Genomic DNA, 12892 nt, shown 5'->3' with positions numbered 1-12892 from the left:
GGCCTAAGAACAGTTCTTGCTGGCATATTAAGGGTACTTATTGTTAGAGATTCAGAAAACAAAATGGGTTCCTTTTAAATTTTTTCTTGACTTTCAACTGGAGATATCAAGGGCTCATCAAAATAAGGGCAGGAATGGGGTGGGGGGGAAAGAGTTCTGGATATGTGTGTTCCAGAAACAATAATGCCATCCTTGGGAGAAAGGCACATGGTATCTACATGTGCTCACTCATGAGGCCTTAAGGGAGAGTTGATGCTATTTGTTAAAAAAGGATGATTTTTGTGAGCAATACCTGTTTTATCAAGTTTTAGGGAGAGAGTTATTTTCATTAAATTGCTCTATATTAGTGTGTATGGGAAAACAAAGAATAAAACTTTCTTGTTGTATAGTCATTCAGTCTGAACATAGTTTGTCTGATTTGAATATGGGCAGACTGAGAAGCAACGTGGAGGGCTAATCAGCCTGTGTGTACGTAAGTCCCACAGTATCCCATGAACTGAAGAGATAGGGTCCTTGTCTCCTGGTCTACCTATATAAAATAATAGGATCAAACACAAATTTCAAATATATACGTGGCATTAATTCCTTTTAAAATTGATGTTTAATTAATTTCTCCTTGGTCACCTTTGAAATACTTTTAGCAGGGATCTGATTAATGTCCAATATGTCCTTGCTCCCTCTTCTCTATTGCTCTTGTTCTTCATGGATATTTCCCTTGCAGATGGCTGTTGACTTCTAGATGTGTCTAGATTTCAATGCCTGGAAATAATTATTAAGTATAAATTGAAGCCAGTTTGCCTTTGCAAGTATAGCGAGTACAGAGCCCGAGTGGGAAGTTAGAAACTGGTGAATAATATAAAGGCCTGGACAAACCACAATGGGTGGGTGGCTTGAAGATTTAAAAAGAAGATAAGTGTTGAGCGAAGTACTTGAAGAACAAATTTCACACTCATCTCCTCTTTGGAGCCAGGCAGATGTTTTGGTATGGTTAGCAATTTTGCCACATAATTTGTTCCTTGAATATGGGAACTACTATTTAGCATACAGGAGGCACAAATTAAGCAGACCATATAATCATGTGCAGTATGTTTATCAGGTTGTAGAGTAGAGATCATTCTTAGCAGGAGAATCTGCATAGAGATGTCATCAATTTTCTCCTGATTGTTGATGGATAGAATGAACAGTTATAGCAGAGACTGACTTCAGTGAGATATGTTTTGATGTTATTTAAATGACATCTGGGTGTAATGTTAGAGCTCAGATTGATTGTCATATCTCCTTGTTCAGAGTTCATTTTATGCTCAGGCTGACAGCTGGGACTTGATGAAAGTATACTACACTCTGGTCTTGGTAGAACTGTTTCCTGATCATTCATATCTGTTCGAACTGTGTCCAAATGGTGGAGTCTGATTTTCAGGACTGAGTAGAAGAGTGACTGGAAGATCAGGACTAAATAGAGGTATGACCTCTTGATCTGTAGTCACTGAATTTTTTTTTTTTTTTTTTTTTTTTTTTTTTTTTTTTTTTTTGCTGAGAGGGAGTTTAGGAGTATGGAGTAGCTTCTGGCTTTTGGTTGGGACTACTTGGGAATTGTGATCTGACAGTTGGAATTAGGGAGATCCTCAGGGTCAATGCACAGGGAATTGGGAAGTGGGGAAGTTTGTTGCCAGTGGCATAGTTTCTCATTGGCCTAATTATGGTGGAACCTAGACCCCTTAGGCATTGATTGGAATTTCACTGTCTTTTAATCAATATCCAGTGCAGTTGATACTCAGTGGCTAAGTCAAGATGGAATTTTATCCTGGTTGTCTAAACCCACTAGATGTGTTTTTTCATGAACCTGGATATTAAGAGTTATACCTTTATAGGTATATGAACTGCTTTTAAGTAGATTTGTATATGAAATGAGATTTGGGCATTACCACCTGATGTATCCATAGTCTAATGGTCAGGTATGGTGGAATTAGAGTCTAGTCCAAGTAGAACTGTGTTCTTTGGGTCTAAATTGAGGAGAACTATTATTTCAGACACCTGATCTATAAGGACTATGGTCTGGTTATCTGTTCTTGGGCAGTGTTTTGTTTTCTTTGAAATATGATCTTGGCATTGGAAGTATGTCATGATTTTGGGGGTCAGGCAAGGTTTGACACTCTTAAGTCAATGCTCAGTATAGTTGTTGCCTTATAGTCTTGTGTTGTTGAAATCCTGGGCTGGTGACATTGTTTCCCAGTGGCCTATTCACAGTTTAACTAAGAAAACCTGGTCTAATGACAGACTAAATGATCAGTGAAGTAGCTGCCCAATGGATAGAGTTAGATGGATTCGTGTCATTATGGTTTAAAGTTAGGGAAGGTGTTGCTTCCTGCTGATGAACTGTGAAACTTATTATGGCCATGTGATCTGTTTCAGGGGGTATCAATTCCCAATGTCCTTTTTCTGGTTGTATTGTAACTAGAGTATTGGGGCCTGGTACATCAGTATCCTCAGTGTCATGGATGGAGAGAATGAAATCTTGGTTGTCACAGCTAGGGAGATTCGTGTCCTGGGGGGTTTTGCCCAGTAGAAATATTGCTTCCTGATCATGGGCTGTGAGAATTAGGGTCTTGTGTTCTATTTCCTGTGGCATTGTTTCCCATGATTTTTTTTTTGTTTGAAATATACTTTGGACATTGGAATCTGTTGTGTCTCCAGCTTGATGGTCAGGGCTGGTTGTACATGATGCTTGGTGATCCGGATTAGGTTGTATCATATTGTGATGTTCTATGTTCAGTAACGGAAATGCAGTCCAATAATCTTGGTTTGTTGGAGTCATGGCTGGATATTTTAGTGTTCTTGTCCAAAATATATCTAAGTCTTCTTGTTCTTTTTGAATTATGTCAGCTTTGGGGCCTGGAATATGTTGGACCTGATTGTCATTGTTGAGTGAAGCTGTGTCCTGGTGGTCTAGTCTTGTCCAAAATATATCCCAGTCATCTTGACCTTGTTGGAATGTAATCTTGGAATTTGGCTTGGATATATCCCCAATTGAGTAGTCATTGCTGAATGGAGGCATGATTTGGTGCTCAGGATCAGATAGAACCATATTCTGGGACTCTATTATGCTCATCGAAGGTACTGTCCTGGAGTGTTGAATTGTGAGATCAACTCTTAATTCTGGGTCTAGTGCTGATGGCGTTATTTCCCATTGGTCTAGTTTTGGTTGGGGTATAGTCTCGGCATTGGGATCTGGTACATCCCCATCCTTCTTTTCTTGGCTAGATGATGTTGAGGTTGTATGGTCAGTATCCAGTGAGGTTCTGTCTTGCTGTTTTATATCCCATGGGGATATTGCCCAAGAAGCCTGGTCTGGTAGAGTTGTGCCCTCCTGATCCAGTTCTGTTGGCCAAAGTTTTTCCCATTCATTTATACCTAATTGGAGTGTTTCCTGAGTACTGAAGTCTGACAGATCTGAATCCTGATAATCATGGTTGGATGAAGATGTAGACTCAAGGTGATTATCAGGTGAATTTCTGCCTGGATGTTTTATTTCCCATGGGGATGTTGCCCAGGAAACCTCATCTTTTAGAGTTCTGGCCTGCTGATCTAGTTCTGTGGGACAAGATGTTTTCCATTTATCTAATTCTTCTTGGAGTATGGACTGAGCACTGAGGTCTGATATAGCTGAACTATCATCCTCATGTCTGGGTGGGCTTGTAGGCTGATAGGGTGAAGTTCTGTCCCATGACAATGTTTCCCAGGAAACCTCATCTTTTAGAGTTCTGGCCTGCTGGTCTAGTTCTGTGGGACAAGATGTTTTCCATTTATCTAATTCTTCTTGAAGTATGGACTGAGCACTGGGGTCTGATATAGCTGAACTATCATCCTCATGTCTGGGTGGGCTTGTAGGCTCATGGGGCGTGGCAAGTGAAGTTCTGTCCCATGACAATGTTGCCCAGGAAACCTTATCTTTTAGAGTTCTGGCCTGCTGGTCTAGCTCTGTAAGACAAGATGTTTCCCTTTTGCCTAGTTCTTGTTGAAGTGTGGCCTGGGAACTGAGGTATATGAAATCTGAATCCTGTTCTTCATAGCTGGATGGAGATGTGGTCTCATGATGAAGGTCAGGTGAAGTTCTGTCCAGGTATTTTTGATCCAACATGGGTGTTGCCCAGTAAACCTTGTCTGTTAGAGTTGTAACCTGTTGGTTTACTTCTCTGGGCCAAAATGTTTTCCATTCATTTAATTCTGGTTGATTTATGGTTTGAGTACTGAGTTCTGATACATCTGAATCCTGGTCTTTATGACTGGGTGGAGATGTGACTTCAACATAAGGATCAGGGAAAATTCTGTCTTGGTGCTTTATGTCCCATGGCAATTTTGCCCAGCAAACCTCGTCTGTTAGAGTTATGGCCTGCTGGTCTACTTCTGTAGGACAAGATGTTTCCTTTTTGCCTAGTTCTTGCTGAAGTGTGGCCTGGCCACTGAGATCATCTGTGTCTGAATCCTGGACCTCATTTCTGGGTGGATGAGTAGCCTCATGGTGAAAATCAAGTGAAAATCTGTCTTCATGATTTAGGTCCAATGTAGGTGCTGTCCAGTAAACCTTATCTGTTAGAGTTGTGGCCTGCTGGTCTAGTTCTGTTGACCAGAATGTTTCCCTTTTGCCTTGTTCTTGTTGGAGTATAGCATGGGCACTGAGGTCAGATATATTTGAAGTTTTGTCACCATGGCTGGATAGAGCTGTATCCTTGTGGTGAAAGTTAAGGGATTTTCTGTCTTGATGTTTTATATCCCATGGAGATGTTGCCCAGTAATCCTTGTCTGTTAGATTTGTGACCTGCTTGTCTAGTTCTGTGGGACAAGATGTTTCCTTTTTACTTAGTTCTTGTTGGAGTGTGGTTGGGGGACTAAGGTCTGTTGCATCTGAATCCTGGTCTTCATGACTGAGTGGAGGTGTAGCTCCATGGTGATGGTCAAGTGAAATTCTATCTTGATGTTTTATGTCCCATGGGAATGTGGCCCAGTAATCCTGGTCTGTTAGAGTTGTGACTTGTTTGTCTGGTTCTGTAGGACAAGATGTTTTCCTTTTACCTAACTTTTGTTGGAGTATGACCTGCTCATTGAGGTCTGATACATCTGAATCCTGGTCCTTATGTCTAGATAGAGGTGTGGCTCCATGGTGAAGGTCAGGTGAAGTCCTGTCTTGGTGTTTTATGTCCCATGGGGATGTGGCCCAGTAATCCTGGTCTTTGAGAGTTATGATCTGTTTGTCTGGCTCTCTTGGCCAAAATGTTCCCCTTTCACCCAGTTCTTGTTGTAGTATGACCTGGTCACTGAGGTCTGATACATCTGAATCCTCATCTTCATGTGTGGGTAGAGATGTTGACACATGGTGAAGGTCAGGTGAAGTTCTGTCTTGGTGTTTCATGTTCCATAAGGTTGTAACCCAGTAATTCTGGTCTTTGAGAGTTGTGGCCTCTTTGTCTAGTTCTGTTTGCCAAAATGTTTCCCTTTTGCCTAGTTCTTGTTGGAGTGTGACTTGGTCACTAAGGTCTGATACATCTGAATCCTCATCTTCATGTGTGGGTAGAGGTGTGGCCCTATGGTGAAGGTCAGGTGAAGTTCTGTCTTGCTGTTTCATATCCCATAGGGTTGTGACCCAGTAATCCTGGCCTTTGAGAGTTGTGGCCTGCTTATCTAGTTTTATTGGCCAAAATGTTTCCCTTTTGCCTAGTTCTTGTTGGGGTGTGACCTGGGCACTGAGGTCTGATACATCTGAATCCTCATCTTCATGTGTGGGTAGAGATGTTGACACATGGTGAAGATCAGGTGAAGTTCTATCTTGGTGTTTCATGTTCCATAGGGTTGTGACCCAATAATTCTGGTCTTTGAGAGTTGTGGCCTGTTTGTCTAGTTCTGTTTGCCAAAATGTTTCCCTTTTGCCTAGTTCTTGTTGGAGTGTGACTTGGGCACTGAGGTCTGATACATCTGAATCCTCATCTTCATGTGTGGGTAGAGGTGTGGCCCCATGGTGAAGGTCAGGTGAAGTTCTGTCTTGCTGTTTTATGTCCCATGGGGATGTGGCCCAGAATTCCTGGTCTTTGGGAATTGTGGCCTGCTTATCTAGTTCTATGGGCCAAAATATTTCCCTTTTGCCTAGTTCTTGTTGGAGTGTGACCTGGGGACTGAGGTCTGGTACATCTGAATCCTGATCTTCATGTGTGATTAGAGGTGTGACTCCATGATGAAGGTCAGGTGAAATTCTGCCTTGATGTTTTATGTCCCATGGGGATGTGGCCCAGTAATCCTGGTCTGTTACAGTTGTGGCCTGTTTGTCTGGTTCTATTGGCCAAAATGTTTCCATTTTGCCTATTTTTTGTTGGAGTGTGGCCTGGATGCTAAATTCTGCTACGTCTGAAGCCTGTTCACCACAGCTGGGTGGAGATGTGCCCCCATGGTTAGTTTCAGGTGAGGTTTCATCTTGGTATTTTAGGTCTAATGTGGAGGTTGCCAAATAAACCTGGTTTGTTAGAATTGTGCCCTGCTTATCTGGTTCTCCTGGCCAAAGTGTTTTCCATTCTTCTATTTTTTGTTGAAGTGTAGTCTTAGAATTGAAGTCTGATTTATCTTCATCCTCCTGTTTATTGCCAGGTGGAGATGTAGGCTGCTGGTCTAGTCCTTTTGTCCAAAATGTGTCCAAATTCTCAAGTTCTTGTTTGAGTGTAACATGTGCACTAGGGTCTTCTGGGGTATCCTGAACTTGGTAGTCATTATTTAGTGGAGGTGTGGATTGATGGTTTTGTTCTTGTGTCCAAAATGTTTCATGTTTATCCTCTTCTTGATGGAATATTACCTGTGTGTTGTGATCTGCTGGCATGTCCTGAATTTGATGGTCATTTCCAGGTGAAAGTATGGGTTGGTGGTCTAGTCTTGCTGTACAAAATTTATCCTGATCATGTGGTTCTCCCTTGAGTATAATATTTACTTTGGGATCTTCTGGCATATTCTGATCTTGTTGGTCATTATTTGCTGGAGATATGGACTGATGGTTTTGTCCTTTTTCCCAAATTGTTTCCCACTCATCTGGTTCTTGATGAAATATGACCTGGGTTTTATGGTCTGCTGGTATAGCCTCAGCCTGGTGACCACTGATGGATGTAGGTGTCAACTTAGGGTCTTGTATTTTCCACTTTTCTAGTTCTTGTTGGAATGTTATTGAGTCTCTGGGATCTCCTTGGATCTCCTGGGCCTGATGATCTACACTGGATGGATGTGAAGACTTTTGATCTTTCATCCAATATGTTTCCCATTTATCTAGTTCTTGTTGGAATATGACCTGGGTATTAGAGTCTACTGCTATATCCTCAGTCTGGTGGTCATTGCTAGATAGAGATATGGTCTGATGTTCAGGACCAGAGACAGTTCTGTGCTTAGGGTTTCTTACACCCTGTGAAGGTGTTGCCCATTGATCTTGGCCTGTGACATGTGTTACCTCATAGTCTGATCCTACTGATATTCTTTCCCAATCATTCTTTCTTTCTGTTTGAAGTGCGATCTGGGGTTGGGGGTCTAGTTCACTCTCAGTTTGGTATCTAGGACTGAATGGAGTTGTGGTGCTCTGGTCATAGTCAAATGAAGCAGTGTCATTGTACTCCATGTTCACTGAGGATGTTGACCAGTATACCTGGCCTGTTAGCATTGTGAACTGATAATCCAGATCTTGTGGCATGACTTCTGTATGTTTTTTTTCTTTCTGAAGCAAGATGTGGGTATTGGGGTCTGTCACGTACTTGGCCTGGTAGTATTCAGGAGTGGGTGGACAAGTGGCCTGATGATGAAGAGTGCATTGGGATGAGGCCTGTTTGACTGGAACGTCATACATTTGGTGGTGTAATGGGAAGGCAGCCGTGACCCAGTGATTAGCTAATCCCTTGTCCCATGATTTAACACCTTGTGATGAGGTAGCTCTTGTCCTGGCCTGATGATTTGGAGCTGGTGATGGCAAAGCTTTGCCTTTAATACAACGTTTGGGGCAGGATGATTTTGTAGTGGTTGCTCTAGTTTTCTGGTTCAGGTGTAATGAATAGTCAGTCAAGGGCCTGGAGTGATGATCAATACATCTTAATAGTGACACTGTGTCCCTGAGGTGGAGGTCAGGATATGACATCTTGGAAGCTTTTGCCTGGACCCAGTGGTCTAGTTCTGGTGTTTTTGATGCTGTTGCCTTGGACCAGTGATGAAAACAAAGTGATGATGAGGTAACAGAGGCCGTATGTTTCAAATCTAAATTTCCTAATGTAGTAGCAGTTGTAGGCCTGATTTGGCTTTGGGGCCTCCTTGCAACTTTAGTTTGATTACCAGGGTTCATTGAGATAACAGATAGCTTGTCCTTGCCCTGGAAGTCAGGATATATCCCTTTTTCTGTCATGGACCCATGGCTGAGGAATGGGGAAAACTCAGCCTTATTGTCGGAGAATGATGGAGATGAGAGTGATTGGTTGAGAGATAGTAGATTATCAGTTGAATAGTCACAGCTTGGGAAGATCTTGGGAAGGTGATCAGAGCTTGAAGGAGTTACTTCTTGTTGGAAGGATTTCAAGGCTACTTTGGCCTCAATGTCATGCTTATTATGTAAGGCCAAGACTGAGGTGACTTTCTGGTATTTGTTACTGGGGGAGACTTTAGCCATATCATGGTGATGAAGATGAGGTAAAGGCACAGCCTTTGCCCTGGGAAAAGATTGGGACAGTTGTGTAGTTGTGGCTAGATGTTTGAGCCATGATGAGGATCCAAGTTCATTCTGATAATAATAAGAATGTGGTGGGGATATGGGGGTGATTCTGACATGGTGGTCAAGATAGGACATTTTCTCAACCTGGGACAGATGGTCTTTTTCCCACAACGGTGAAATCCAGTGAGGGGGACACGGCAACAGCACTGACTTGGCCTGATACCAATGACTATTTCCAGGCAACTGGACCAAATCTGCAGATAAAAGGCATGAATTAGTAATGGTAAGGAAATAGTATACATATAAGGTGTGTGGGAAAGTGAAGCAATGGTTAGTTGGATGGCCAAGATGTCATCTTAGTAGTACTTAAAATTTTTATATATGTGTGAAACCTAGGTGGCTTAATGCATAGAGCCCTGGGCATGAAATCAGGAAGCCCTGGCTTCAAATCTGGCTTCAGACACTCACTAGCTTTTAAGGTCTCTTTGACTTAATTCATGGAAAAAGAAAATGGAAAATCATTCAATTATCTTTGCCAAGAAACTCTATACAGGGTCATAAAGAGTTGAACATGACTCAAGTTTTCTCACCTTTGGATGTTTTCTTCCCATTCAGGTACTGAAGGATTTGCTAGAAAAATGATTTTTTTTTGACAAATAAGTACCAAGTACATTGATTTTAATGTCATCACTCCCTCTGTCCCAAATGGATAGCTTCTCTACCCATTATCCAAAGACTGACTTCCTTATGAGTTCACCCTACTCTGCCTGTCTAAGGCACTCCTTTTAAATTAATTTAATTTCTCTTTCCCATACCAGGTCATTGATTTTAGATGTAGAGTTGCTCTTTTTTTACCTCAGGATTAAAATCAAAACAATTGACAACAGATGAAACATTCAATCATTGTCTCAAAAATCTATCTTCTCAATTCTTTCCCCTATTCCATGTTCCCCTTAAAAACTTCCCTAAAGAAAGGAACTCAGGGATAGCTAGGTGGTGCAGTGGATAGAACACCAGTCCTGATATCAGGAGGAACTGGGTTCAAATCTGGTTTCAGACACTTAACACTTCCTAGCTGTGTGACCCTGGGCAAGTCACTCAACCCCAATTGTGCCTCAGCAAAAAGGAAAGAAAAAAGAAAGGCACTCATTCAGGTTTTTTAAAGAGACAAAGATCAAGGAAAGAACAGAATTACCTATCCTTTCACAGGAATCTTACTAAGAATTGAAATCAAAAGCAAAAAAAGCATGAAACTTTAAGTATCAGTCGGTTATTAATATTTATTAACTACTCCATGCCAGGGCACTGTGATAACTACTGGAGTTACAAAGAAAGGCAAAAGGAAGTCCCTGTTCTCAGGGAGCTCACAATCTAAGGCAGGAAAACTATTGACACAACTATATATAAACAAGATAAATGGAAGTTAATCAGCAGAAGGGAGGTACTAGAATTAACAAGAATTGGAAAAGTTTTCCTAGAAAAGGTAGGATTTTTTTGTTGAGATTTGAAGGAAGCCAGAAAGCAGAGCATTCCAGGCATGGGATACAGCAGTGGAGATGCCCAGAGATGGAGTGTCTTATATGAAGAATGCAGTAAGAAACACACTATAATCCAGTGTTACTGGATTTCATAGAACATTTTTTAAGTAGGAGATTTCTTTTCCTAACCTCCTTGAATCACAAGTTGCTAAGACATGATGTATTGAGTAAACTATATTTATAATAATAACCATTATCATAATAAATTATTATTATTTACAACAATTGAATCCAGAGACGACTCTCTTCCTGCCCAAATTTCAACAGACTTTTGAGAGTATAGGTTCAACCTATAGGACTTAAAAATAAAGCTAGCCAACTTAGAATGCTTGCCAGCCCAGATATAAACAAATAAGTCTACGATGGTATTCATTCACATTATCTACCAGCTCTAGTATGGGAGCTGAGAAATTTGTCAATAACAAAAGAATTATAGCTTATTAGAGTAGTCACTTAGCTAAGTTCTAATGTTACAGATAAACCTGAAATATAATTACATGTATCTCTAGGCAACAGTATCATGTGAAAATATACCTTGCATGTAATTGCAAGTTTTAATCTGATTATTTCTTATTTTGTATTTATGTTCATTTGACTACATCTCATGTTATGTTATATAAGGGCTATAAAACTCAAACTCTCAAAGACCAGAATTACTGGGTCACAACCCTATGGAACATGAAACACCAAGACAGAACTTCACCTGACCTTCACCAAGTGTCAACCTTTCTACCCACACATGAAGATGAGGATTCAGATTTTAAAAATGATTCTATAATCTCAAAATCCAACTGTTTGCCCCCTTTACCATCCTCCAAAGATTTTTCTAGTATTTTTTCCATGATGATTTCATGCATTTTATTTCGAGATACTAGAAAATGTTCAATTAAAAATCAGCTCCATATTAAAAACTTTTGTTGAGATATATTAGGTGAGATCACTCAGTCTTCTCGCATAGCCTTTTCCACAGGGAGCCCTATCCCAAACTGATCCTTACCAGTTTGGTAAGTAGGAACTATAAGAGCAGGAGGCAGGGGAAGGACCTTTGAACTTCCTGATTTATGAAGCCTAAGAACATATTAGTAAATAATAAGGAAATAAAACCAAAAGGATTAATAAAAACTATTCTGTTAAAAAAAATTCCTCTTGACATGTCCTGGAAAATAGAAAAAAATTAGATGTGCTCCTTCAGCTGCCTCTATAACAGGAATAATACAGTTTGACCCAGTTCAGTATTTGAGATATTGCTGATATAACAGTTGTGGCATGAATAAACATTATTAAATCTGGTGAACATGTGTAAAAGGGAATCTATGACCTGCCTTTTTCCTGTGGGTTTTCCCTAACAAAATAAAAATGAATTCATCTTGTAACCTAATTAAAAATGGAGTTTCTTGTTCATTTCTGGCAATGGATTTCCCTTTAATGGCTTTTGAACAGAAACCTTGTTATTATTTTTCTCCCAAAATAGTCTCTGTCATATAAGTATCAGTCACTGTTTTTAACCTAAATGAATTTATAGCCAGACTTCCCTATTAGGAAACAGAAACCATATTTCTATTATTAGAAGGTCTGGGGCATTAATGCCCCCAATAACAAATTTTTTTTCTCTGTCAGTTTCTCTCAAAAAGCCTAGAAAAGTAACATCCAAACATCCCTGAATAACATTGCAGATAATATCCAGCATTATCATAAACTGACTACACAAGTTGTTTTCTAGAAGGATCATTGATGCTAATCATAAAAATGACTGGGGAGTATGAGAGAGACAACACTCTGCATTGGTTGCCCCCATATTTATTTAGGTCCCATATCTATTTACCTTGATGACCTACCTTAATGATGATAAAACAGGAGTGATTAAAAAATCTCCAAGGTTGAAAAAGGAACCCTACAACCATCTATATAAACTTAATAACTCCAACATAAGGTTAATAGGATATTGAGAATTCTAGTCTCTTAAGAAGCCCCTTTAAGGTGAAATATTACTTTAAAAATCTGGTTTGCATTACCTAGGGTTTTAGACTTAAAGAGGGAAAGATAGTGTCACTCACCTGTGGAAATCTTGAACCCTCCAAGAATTTAATTTTGTGACTTTTGATTTGTAGTCTTTTAATAAACCATGCATAAATATAATCAATATGAGACAATTTTCAGTCATAATGTAAATTGAGATAAATGCAAATTTATTTTAGTTTTAGCTCCTGAACTTTTTTTCTCATTTAGTGAAATGATCTCTGCTAATCCCTTCTCCCTTCTCTTCCCTACCAATACTTATATTTTTAGGTTGTTTCCATTGAAAGCAATATAATGTAAAGAGGACTAATGGATGGAGTCAGAGGATTTGGAATTAGAATCCTTTTTCTAATTGAACTTTATGTGATCTTAGGTACTTAAGTCACTTAAGCTTCCCTGCACCTCAATTTTCCTAATCTGAAGATGAAGCTCCATATAGAGACTGATCATATTTTAGATATGTTACAGTGAAGATTCCCTCTAAGTGTGGGTTTAGATCTAGAAGGCCACCAAAGTCCATTCCAACTCTTAAATTCTCTGATTCTGTGTTTCAATATACTTGGTTTCCTTTGTAATCTTATGTACTTTTATCTTATGTATGAATTTCCCCCTGAAGCCTTATTTTTTATTT

The sequence above is a fragment of the Sminthopsis crassicaudata genome, chromosome 3 (assembly GCF_048593235.1).
Source record: "Sminthopsis crassicaudata isolate SCR6 chromosome 3, ASM4859323v1, whole genome shotgun sequence".
NCBI lineage: Eukaryota > Metazoa > Chordata > Mammalia > Dasyuromorphia > Dasyuridae > Sminthopsis > Sminthopsis crassicaudata.
Note: the sequence above shows the minus strand (reverse complement) of the source record.